This window comes from Hordeum vulgare, chromosome 2H, assembly GCF_904849725.1.
Source record: "Hordeum vulgare subsp. vulgare chromosome 2H, MorexV3_pseudomolecules_assembly, whole genome shotgun sequence".
NCBI lineage: Eukaryota > Viridiplantae > Streptophyta > Magnoliopsida > Poales > Poaceae > Hordeum > Hordeum vulgare.
Window position 1 is genome coordinate 177,048,977 of NC_058519.1, and position 11,181 is coordinate 177,060,157.

Genomic DNA, 11,181 nt, shown 5'->3' on the forward strand with positions numbered 1-11,181 from the left:
TCCCTTTCGCTCGTCCTCCCCCGTCGCTTTTCCCCTTACCCATCCCTCTCTTCTGTCACACAAGAGGGTGATTAGTCCATGACGATCGTTGCTACATCAAGTCGGGAGCAACACTGTGCATCCCTCACCATGCCAACAACAACCCGCGATAGTTGGGGCGCTGGGCTGTAGATGAGGTAACCGCTCGCCGCACGCTGCAAGGTGTTCGTTCATGCTGCAAGGGGCATTCCCGATGCAGCGAGATGAGGGCGTGCACTGCCACTGTGATGGCGGCAAGACCTGGTGCTGCGAGCGACGATGTAGAGCGCAATGTCGTGCTGCTTGCCGGAGTTGTGTGGTTGTCTTTTTGGGGGGAGTTGCTATGCAACACGACTACTGCTGCATCGTGCGGATCTTGTCGGCGGCGAAGCTAGAATGGAGTGTGGGTCAGCCGCTCGGCAGCGACAGAGCTGCAATGTAACATGCAGATGCTGCAGCGTGTGGAACTCACCAGCATGGGAGCTGCAACACAACACATGAGGTTCTCTGACCTTCGGAACTTGCCGGAGACGGAGCGAGAATGCAACAACCGAGGTGCTTCGACCATGGATCTCGTTGGCAGTGGAGCTGCAACGCAACACCCGAGGTGTTGCCACCATGGGTCTCGTTGACAGTGGAGCTGCAATGTAGCACGTGAAGGATTGCGACCCAAGGATCTTGCCGGGTGACGGAGCTGTGGTGCAACGTCCAAGGTGATGCGACTAAAGATCTCGCCGGCGACGGAGCTGTGATGCAACGCCTAGGGTTGTGATGCATGGTGGACCGGTGGGTGCGAGCTGCGGTGGTGATAGTTCCAAGTTCTAATGGCAACACAATGTTGCATTTGCTGGAGCGGTGGTCAGAGAAAAACGAAGCAAGAGGAGAGCAACATCATGTTGACCCATCCAACGACCATGAGAGAAATATCCAACGGCTAATCATCCAGCTGATTTCTCCACGGAATTAGCCGGTTGATTCATAGTAGTGGCCTATATAAAAAGGTGAGGAGCAATAGTTGTAATAGAAATCAATCATTAATAAAGATAGTCTCCTCCCTACTTCCATGTGTTCATCTACTTTTGCGTGTTCGACTACTTCGTCTATGACGCTCGCTCTCACTCCATAACCTCGGACTGGACTCGCCGACGAAGTTGCGGAACACGTTATCAGCATGCTTCGCTGCAACAACTCTCCATCGAGCCTGCGACAAGCCTGCTTGGGGCAGGCTTTCGTCAACCCTGTGGAGGTATAAAATCTGATCTCTCTTCTTGCAAAAACGAATGCATCATGTTATCACGGTTCCCTTTTTGCAATTAGTTTATCGGATTGTCAAAATTTCTAGGTGAAGCTAACGTATAAATATACGGTGGAGTGATCCATTTTGTTTCTGTCTCTCTCTCTCTCGCTCGCTCGTACTCGTACAAAAGTCTCCACGGTCTTGTAACCTGCAAATTTAGGGAGATGATGATATCCGTGCTCCAGATGAGCACAACACGGACGCGATGTACCCGCTATATACGTGTCGTGAGGTCCCGTTGACACACGGAAACTCCGTTCTTGAGTTCGACCATCATGATGCACGCCACTGCCGCGTGCCCGCTGCATGTTTGCTCCGCCGACAGTGCGCGTGTGTCGGCCAGCTTCGATTGGTGGTGCTCGAGTCGCCACGCGTGCAACCCTCGCCATGGCCGCACTCGCCGCACACCCCACACTGCCTGCTCCAGGCCGCCGCCACCGCGAGTGCGCGCGCTCATCGATGCTCGGTCTGCACGATGGAGACCCTGGCTGCGCCCGCTCCACCAACGTGTGTACGCGCGCGTCTGGCCACCATGCCCCTTGCTCCAACGACCGCCGCGCCCCGCACTCTGCCGCGGCCTGCTGGCCGGCCAACCGCCCATGAGCCATGCTGCTCCTGCGTGCATGCCTCGGCCATGCCCGACAAAATTGACAAAAATGACCCCTGGGGGGAAAGAACTCACGGAGTGACCCCTTGGGGGAAAGATTTCACCCGCCTGACCCTTTTGTGTGGCGCCCGACACCTAGGCGCCACACTACACTGTGTGACGCCTAGCAGTTCGGCGCCACACCCCGACCACCTGGCAGGGAGGGGCCCACCCCCCAGGCCGTGTGACGCCTAAGCCTCGGGCGTCACACATTGTAATGTGTGGCGCCGAACGCTTAGGCGCCACACATGGACTTAACTGGCCACGGGCCAGCCCCCTCCCCACCCCCTCCCTCATTCAAACAGAAACTGCAACGGCGGCTGGCTCTCACCCCCTCCCTAATCCCCTCCCCCATCTCCTTCAGATCTGGTGATTTCTTCCTTGGATTAACCCCCCAAGGTAATCTCCTCCCCATCCCTTCCGTTTCCCATCCTTCTATCCAAGTGTATTAGGTTTTTGTTGAGTAGATTGATTTTAGTAGATTGATTTGAGTAGGTTCTTAGGATTTGACTAGTTAGGATATGAGTTAGTATATGAGTAGATGAGTAGTAGTAGTTCATATTTGTAGTTAGTATTAGTAGTTAGTATATGAGTATATTAGTAGTAGTAGTTCATATTTGTAGTTAGTATTAATAGTTAGTATTAGTAGTTAGTAGTAGTAGTAGTTAGTATTAGTAGTTAGTATATGAGTATATTAGTAGTAGTAGTTCATATTTGTAGTTAGTATATGAGTATATGAGTAGTAGTAGTTCATATGAGTTCTTAGGATTTGAGTAGTTAGGATATGGTGAATATGAGTTAGTATATGAGTAGATGAGTAATTTGAGTTCTTAGGATTTGAGTAGTTAGGATTTGAGTTCTTAGGATTGTAGGATGGTATAATTTTTTGAATATGAGTATTTTTTGAATATTAGTTAGTATATGAGTAGATAAGTAATTTTTTGAATATTAGTTAGTATATGAGTAGATGAGCAATTTTTTTGTGATTTGTAGGATGGTGTGGCTTCTGAATAATGTTTATGACGTTGAACATCGGGCCTATTTCATGTCGGAGAAGAAAATGGTAAGTAGAAAATGATTAGTAGATGAGTAATTTTTTTGAAAATGTAATAAGAACTTGATATCTTCTTCTCCTATATGTTTGCAGGAGCTTACGCCCTTGAAGATCCGGTCTCATGGGGCATCGTCTGTAATGCAGTACGATGAGCGGTACACCCCGTACATCGAGATGACATGACTCCTTCCATTCGTGCAGCTTGTGAGTCGGTCAACTCCCAATCTGAACGCTGCGACAGTCACATCACTTATTGATCGTTGGAGGCCGGAGACACATAGTTTTCACCTCCGGACCGGGGAGATGACGGTTACTCTTCAAGATGTTTCCATGATCACCGCACTTCCGATCGAGGGGAAGCCTCTTTGTATGAGCACTGATTCCGAGGGATGGCGGCAACAAATGGAGGCTCTTATTGGTATGTCGCCGCAGGAGCCGGAGGTAGAAGATGGAGGGAAGAAAGATAGAGTCCCGGCCGGCGCTCCTTTCACTTGGATTGCCGCGAACTTTGCTCATTGTCCTGAGGACGCAGATGACGAGGTGATCCAGAGGTATGCTCGCGTGTACATGTGGTACGTCATCTCTAGGACTATCTTTGCTGACGGCACAGGCAAGAATGCTCCATGGATGTGGCTGAAGGCGTTGACTGTTTTCGACAACAAGTTCAGCTCGGGCTCGGCCGCACTTGCTTACTTGTATTGGCAGGTAATAAATTGTTAGTATTAAGTGCTCTCTGTTATATTTTTCTGCTAAACCGATGCATGTTTGTTGTTACTTGTAGTTGGACGATGCTTGTCGCAGGACGACAAAGGACGATGGAGTTGGTGGTTGTATGCTCCTACTTTCAGTATGGAGCTGGGAACGCCTACCTGTTGGACGCCCTAAAAGCTCACAGTGGAATACCTGGGATGACCACGGCAACCATGTACGGCAACCTACATGGGCTTACAAGTGGGACTTGGTATCGGAGGTGGCAAGCGAAGTGAACCTATTGTACAAGCAATACACCAACGAGATGGATTCCCTTACCCCCGAGCAGGTAAGATGGTTTCAGAGTTGACTTCCAGCTTCTATGTTGTGAGTAAAATGAATTGTGCCTTTCATTTTGTGTTGTAGGTTGAATGGGAGCCATATGGTGTCGGGCCAAACTTTGGTGATGCACACACGTTCGAGCTCAATCCACTATGCGTGCAGGAAAGACATCTTTGGCTAATGCATACGACGAACCCAGTACCGTCAGCATTGTCCGCTTGCGTTCAGCAACTACTTAAGATGGTTTCAGGCGAGTACTCGTGTCGAGATTTGTCCGCCGGCTTACGAGGAGGACATATTGGAAGAACCCACTGAGTACGATGCACTTGCCCAAAGCCGTTACAACAAGTTAATTCGCGAAGGGTACCAAACTTCCTTCGCCCCTGTCCTGAACTTTGTGGTAAGTGTGCTCACCTATGTAAAGTATGAATTCTAGTGCACCTATTCACTTGCATGTCATTGTCTTGTGATCATAGCGCAAAGAGGTCAAGAAACAAGCTGATGAGTCCGAAGATATTCTAGATAACACACTTGGAGGAAAAAAAGGGAGAATCTGCACTTCGTCTATTCATAAAGGTGTTGTGTCATTATTATTATTTTGCCCACGAATGCAACATTATAGGTTACCTAATATATGTCATTTATATTTGAATCTAACAGGAACAGGGCCAGAAGTTACGACGCCTATCCAACATTTTAGGTTGCCGTGACCCTGAATATGTTTCACCTTCGAGATCCGGTTCATCCGAAAGAAATACTCTAGACGATGCAGCTTCTTTGGGCGCTCGTATGGACGATTGTGACATTACCTCGGCAACTAATACCCAAAGAAATACTGTAGAGGATGATGTTGACACTCCTGAGGTATGGCTTTGAACATTTTGCACTTTCAACCTTCAACTTTGAACCTTCAACTTTGAACTTTCAACCTTCATATGTATTAGGCTGCGGACGAGATGACGTTGAAGGCTTTCCAACGCTCCGCTGACATGTTGAAGCCTAGGAAGGAATTTAGGCGGTACTCACCGGATGATTATGCGAAAGGAAAGAACCCGGTGGCCGGGGGCTCTCGTTTGTCAAGGATGAGAAGCATGGACGATGAGGATGAGGATGACGATGACAATGAGTCGGATGACCCGGAGCAATTTGTGGTTGCGAGAAGAAAGAAGCTAGTATCTAAGAGGGGACGATGCCCCAAGATGTGAACCGGAGCTATTTGGAGTTTTCAATCATTTGCAAACCATTTTACTTTTGTTGTTGGTGTTGATGTTGCACTTGTGAACCATTAGGAGTTGTGAACTTGTGTTGTTGGTGTTGATGTTGCACTTGTGAACAATGATCAACACTTCTGAACTTCGATTGTTTGTGTTAGATTCAAATATAAATGTGAACTTTGGTTGTTTGTGTTGCTATCATATGTTCTAAATGCTGCATACCTGTCAAAATATATGCTGTGAAAATATGTGCTGTCAAAATGCTGCATACGTGCCAAAATTTAGCTTGCAGCAGGTTTTCACATGTGTGGCGCCTAAGCCTTAGGCGCCACACATGTGCAACGCCTAAGCCTTAGGCGCCACACACAGTGGCTGGGAGAGGGGGCTGGGGGAGGGGGTGGGGAGGGGGGCTGGCCCGTGGCCAGTTAAGTCCATGTGTGGCGCCTAAGCGTTCGGCGCCACACATTACAATGTGTGACGCCCGAGGCTTAGGCGTCACACGGCCTGGGGGGTGGGCCCCTCCCTGCCAGGTGGTCGGGGGGTGTGGCGCCGAACTGCTAGGCGTCACACAGTGTAGTGTGGCGCCTAGGTGTCGGGCGCCACACAAAAGGGTCAGTCGGGTGAAATCTTTCCCCCGAGGGGTCACTCCGTGAGTTCTTTCCCCCCAGGGGTCATTTTTGTCAATTTTGCCGCCATGCCCGCCGTGCTGGCTGTCATGTCATCGGCCACCCTCGCCATCACTGCGTCCCCCTGATGTCGTAGCTGGCCTCGCCCGCTCGTTGATGTGTGTAGCTTTGCCAGCTGCCGCCGCCGCCCCACTCGGGAGTTAGGGAAACCCTAACGTCTCCCTGGCTAGGCAGTGTGGGACTGGCCGGGCCAACGTGCTGCTGCTAGGCCGTAGTAATTGGGCTTTGGGTGTTGGGCCACTCCTCTCTAATAAAAAAATAGAAACTCGCTCGTGCTGGCTAAACGGACCGACGACCTAGTTTTGGCCTGCTACCAAACTGGACCGAGCCGGATCGGACGAGTGCACAACTCTTTGCATTCCAGCCCGTGCAGTTTTTGATATCTACATGTATTTTACTCCTGTTGTAATATTTCGCGTGGAAGTCCAGGGAACTGTCTTTTTGCGCTAGAAATGCATATCTGGGCTTTAAAATGTCTCGCGAATTCAATTTTGGGGCTAGTATTCACGTACTAGATGCCCTTAACATGCTATCACTTGCAACATGATTTTATTGTGTGACATGAATGTTCAAATCCGTAAGATTCAAAACAATAGTTTGCTATTGACATGAAAAGAATAATACTTCAAGCAAACTAGCAAGGTAATCATGAACTTTCAAAATAACAAGGCCAAAGAAAGTTATCTCTACAAAATCATATAGTCTGGCTGTGCTCCATCATCCTCACACAACTAATGTAAATCATGCACAACCCCGGTATTGGCTAGGTAATTGTTTTCACACTCTTACTTTCTCAAACTTTTTATAACTATCACGCAATACATGAGCGTGAGCCATGGATATAGCACTGTAGATGGAATAGAGTGTGGTGGTGGTTGTGAGACAAAAAAGGAGGAGATGGTCACATTGACTCAGCATGTCAAAAGGCTATGGAGATGCCCATTAATATATATCAATGTGAATGAGTAGGGATTGCCATACAAAGGATGCACTAGAGCTATAGGTATGTGAAAGCTCAAAAGGAGAACTAGTGGGTGTGCATCCAACTTGCTTGCTCACGAAGACCTAGGGCAATTTTGAGGAAGCCCATCATTGGAATATACAAGCCAAGTTATATAATGAAGATTCCCACTACCATATGGTGGTGACGAAACGAGAGGCTCTCAATCATGAAGAACATGGTGCTATTATGAAGCACAAGTGTGGAAAAAGATAGTACCATTGTCCCTTCTCTCTTTTTTTATTTGGGCTCTTAGGCCTGTTTTTTTTGGGGGGGCTCTTTGGCCTCTTTTTATTTTATTTCCTCACATGGGACAATGCTCTAATAATGATGATCATCACACTTTTATTTACTCACAGCTCAAAGCTTAGAAATGACTCTATAGGAAATGCCTCCGACAGTGTACCGGGATGTGCAACGATCTAGCTTGGCGTATGACGTTGAAACATCTCGCTAGCTATCTTACGATCACGCAATGGCAATATGAGAGTGACGGCACAAGTCATGAGATGGAACGGTGGGAGTTGCATGGCAATATATCTCGGAATGGCTATGAAAATGCCATAGTAGGTAGATATGGTGGCTGTTTTGAGGAAGGCATTTGGTGGGTTTGTGCACCGGCGAGAATTGCGCGGCACTTGAGAGGCTAGCAATGGTGGAAGGTGAAAATGCATCTATACCATGGACTCACATTAGTCATGAAGAACTCACATACTTATTGCGAAAGTTTTTATTAGTAATCAAAACAAAGTGCTAAACGCATACTCCTAGGGGAAGGGTTGGTAGGTGTTAACCATCGCGTTATCCCGACCGCAACACAAAGGATGAAAATCAATAGATCAATTATGCTCCGACTTCTTAACATAGCGGTTCACCATACGTGCATGCTACGGGAATCACTAACTTCAACACAAGTATTTCTAGATTCAGAACACCCTACTAGCATAACTCTTAGTATTACCAAATCCACGTCTCAAAACTAATTGAGAGGAATCAAAACTTCTCTTTCTACTCAATGCACATGAAGATGGAGGTTTTTGTATCCTCTTTGGGTACCTATTGTTGGAAGTATGCCCTAGAGGCAATAATAAAAATGGTTATTATCATGTTTCCTTGTTCATGATAATCATCTATTGTTCATGCTATAATTGTATTAACAGGAAACATTAATACATGTGTGAATAAATAGATCACAATGTGTCCCTATCAAGCCTCTAGTTGGCTAGCTCGTTGATCAATAGATGATCATGGTTTCCTGATCATGGGCATTGGATGTCATTGATAACGGGATCACATCATTGGGAGAATGATGTGATGGACAAGACCCAATCCTAAGCGATGCTTGGCGAAGCCCTGCCGGGAGACCTCTTCTCTCCATCGACACCACGCCGTCGTGCTGCCGGAGATCTTCCCCAACCTCTCCCTCCTCCTTGTTGGATCAAGGTGAGGGAGACGTCACCGGGCTGCATGTGTGTTGAACGCGGAGGTTCCGTGGTTCGGCACTAGATCGGAATCACACCGCGATCCGAATCGCCGCGAGTACGACTCCATCAACCGCGTTCTAGCAACGCTTCCTCATAGCGATCTTCAAAGGTATGAAGATGCTCTCACCCCTCTCTCGTTGCTGGTCTCTCCATAGGAAGATCTGAATATGCGTAGGAAATTTTTTGAATTTATGCTACGTGACCCAACAGTGGCATCCGAGCCAGGTTTTCTATGCGTAGATTCTTTGCACGAGTAGAACACAAAAGGTTGTGGGGATGATTTGTCAATTGCTTGCCGATACTAGTATTATTCTTTTCCGGCGGTATTGTGGGATGAAGCGGCCCGGACCGACCTTACACGTACGCTTACGTGAGACTGGTTCCACCAATAGACATGCACACCATGCATAAAGGTGGCTAGCGGGTGTCTGTCTCTCCCACTCTAGTCGGATTGGATTTGATGAAAAGGGTCCTTACGAAGGGTAAATAGCTTTGGCATATCATCGTTGTGGCTGTCACGTAGGTAAGAAGGCGTTCTTGCTAGAAACCCAAATCAGCCACGTAAAACTTGCAACAACAATTAGAGGACGTCTAACTTGTTTTTGCAGGGTTTGACATGTGATGTGATATGGCCAAAGTTGTGATGTTGCATGTATGATGTATGAGATGATCATGTTATTGTAATAGGTTTCACGACTTGCATGTCGATGAGTATGACAACCGGCAGGAGCCATAGGAGTTGTCTTAATTTATTGTATGAGATGCAACGCTATGTGCTTACTACTTTTACTTCATTGCTAACGGTTAGCTATAGTAGTAGTGATAGTAGTAGTTGGCGTGACGACTTCAGGAGACACGATGATGGAGATCATGGTGTCACGCCGGTGACGATGATGATCATGCGATGCCTGAAGATGGAGATCGAAAGAGCAAAGATGATAATGGCCATATCATGTCACTATATGATTGTTGTGTGATGTTTATCATGTTTTTCATCTTATTGCTTAGAATGACGGTAGCATAATACGATGATCCCTCTTAAAACTTCGAGAACGTATTCCCCTAAGTGTGCACCGTTGCGAAGGATCGTTGTCTCGAAGCACCACGTGATGATCGGGTGTGATAGATTCTAACGTTCGCATACAACGGGTGTAAGCCAGATTTACACACGCGAAACACTTAGGTTGACTCGGTGAGCTTAGCATGTACAAACATGACCTCGAATACAAGAGACCGAAAGGTCGAACAGAGTCGTATGGTTGAATACGATCAACATGAAGTTGCTCACCATGGTGACTAGTCCGTCTCACGTGATGATCGGACACGGGTTAGTCAACATGGATCATGTATCACTTAGATGACTAGAGGGATGTCGAGTTAAGTGGGAGTTCATACTTAATTTGATTAAATTAACTTAATTGTCATGAACTTAGTCTAAAAGTTGTCTTTATAAATATTGTAGATGGCCAACGTCAACCTAAATTTCAACGCATTCCTAGAGAAAAACAAGCTGAAAGATGATGGTAGCAACTATGCGGACTGGGTTCGCAACTTGAAGCTCATCCTTGAAGCAACTAAGAAGGCGTATGTCCTTGATGCGCCGCTAGGTGACCCTCCCGCTCCCGCGATAGCCCAGGACATTCTGAACGTCTGGCAAACGCGGAGTGATGACTACTCTCTCGTTAGGTGTGGCATGTTATACAGTTTAGAAACGGGGCTCCAAAGGCGTTTTGAGCAACAGGGTGCATATGAGATGTTCCAAGAGCTGAAGCTAGTTTTTCAAGCTCATGCCCGTGTCGAGAGATATGAAGTCTCCGACAAGTTCTTTAGCTATAAGATGGAGGAGAACAGTTCTGTCTGTGAGCACATACTCAAAATGTCTGGGTTACACGATCGTCCGACTTCACTTGGAGTCGAACTTCCGGATGATGCTATAATTGACAGAATCCTCGAGTCTCTCCCACCAAGCTACAAAAGTTTTGTGCTGAACTACAACATGCAAGGGATGGAGAAGACCATTCCCGAGTTGTACTCGATGCTCAAGTCTGCAGAAGTAGAAATCAAGAAAGAGCATCAAGTGTTGATGGTCAACAAGACCACTAGTTTCAAGAAGGGCAAGGGTAAGAAGAACTTCAAGAAAGAAGGCAAAGCCGTTGCTGCGCCCGGTAAGCCAGATGTCGGGAAGAAGAAAAAGAATGGACCCAAGCCCGAGACTGAGTGCTTCTATTGCAAGGGAAAGGGTCACTAGAAGCGGAACTGCCCCAAATACTTAGCGGATAGGAAGGCTGGCAACGTTAAAGGTATATGTGATATACATGTTATTGATGTGTACCTTACCAGCGCTCGTAGTAGCTCCTGGGTATTTGATACCGGTGTTGTTGCTCACATTTGCAACTCAAAGCTGGAACTCTGGAATAAGCGGAGCTGGCCAAGGACGAGGTGACGACGCGCGTCGGGAATGGCTCCAAGGTCGATGTGATCGCCGTCGGCACGCTACCTCTACATCTACCGTCGGGATTAGTTTCAAACCTTAATAATTGTTATTTAGTACCAGCTTTGAGCATGAATCTTGTATCAGGGTCTTTCTTAATGCGAGACGGCTACTCATTTAAGTCAGAGAATAATGGTTGTTCTATTTATATGAGTGATATGTTTTATGGTCATGCTCCGCTGGTGAATGGTTTATTCTTGATGAATCTCGATCGTGATGTTACACATATTCATAGTGTGAGTACCAAAAGATGTAAAGT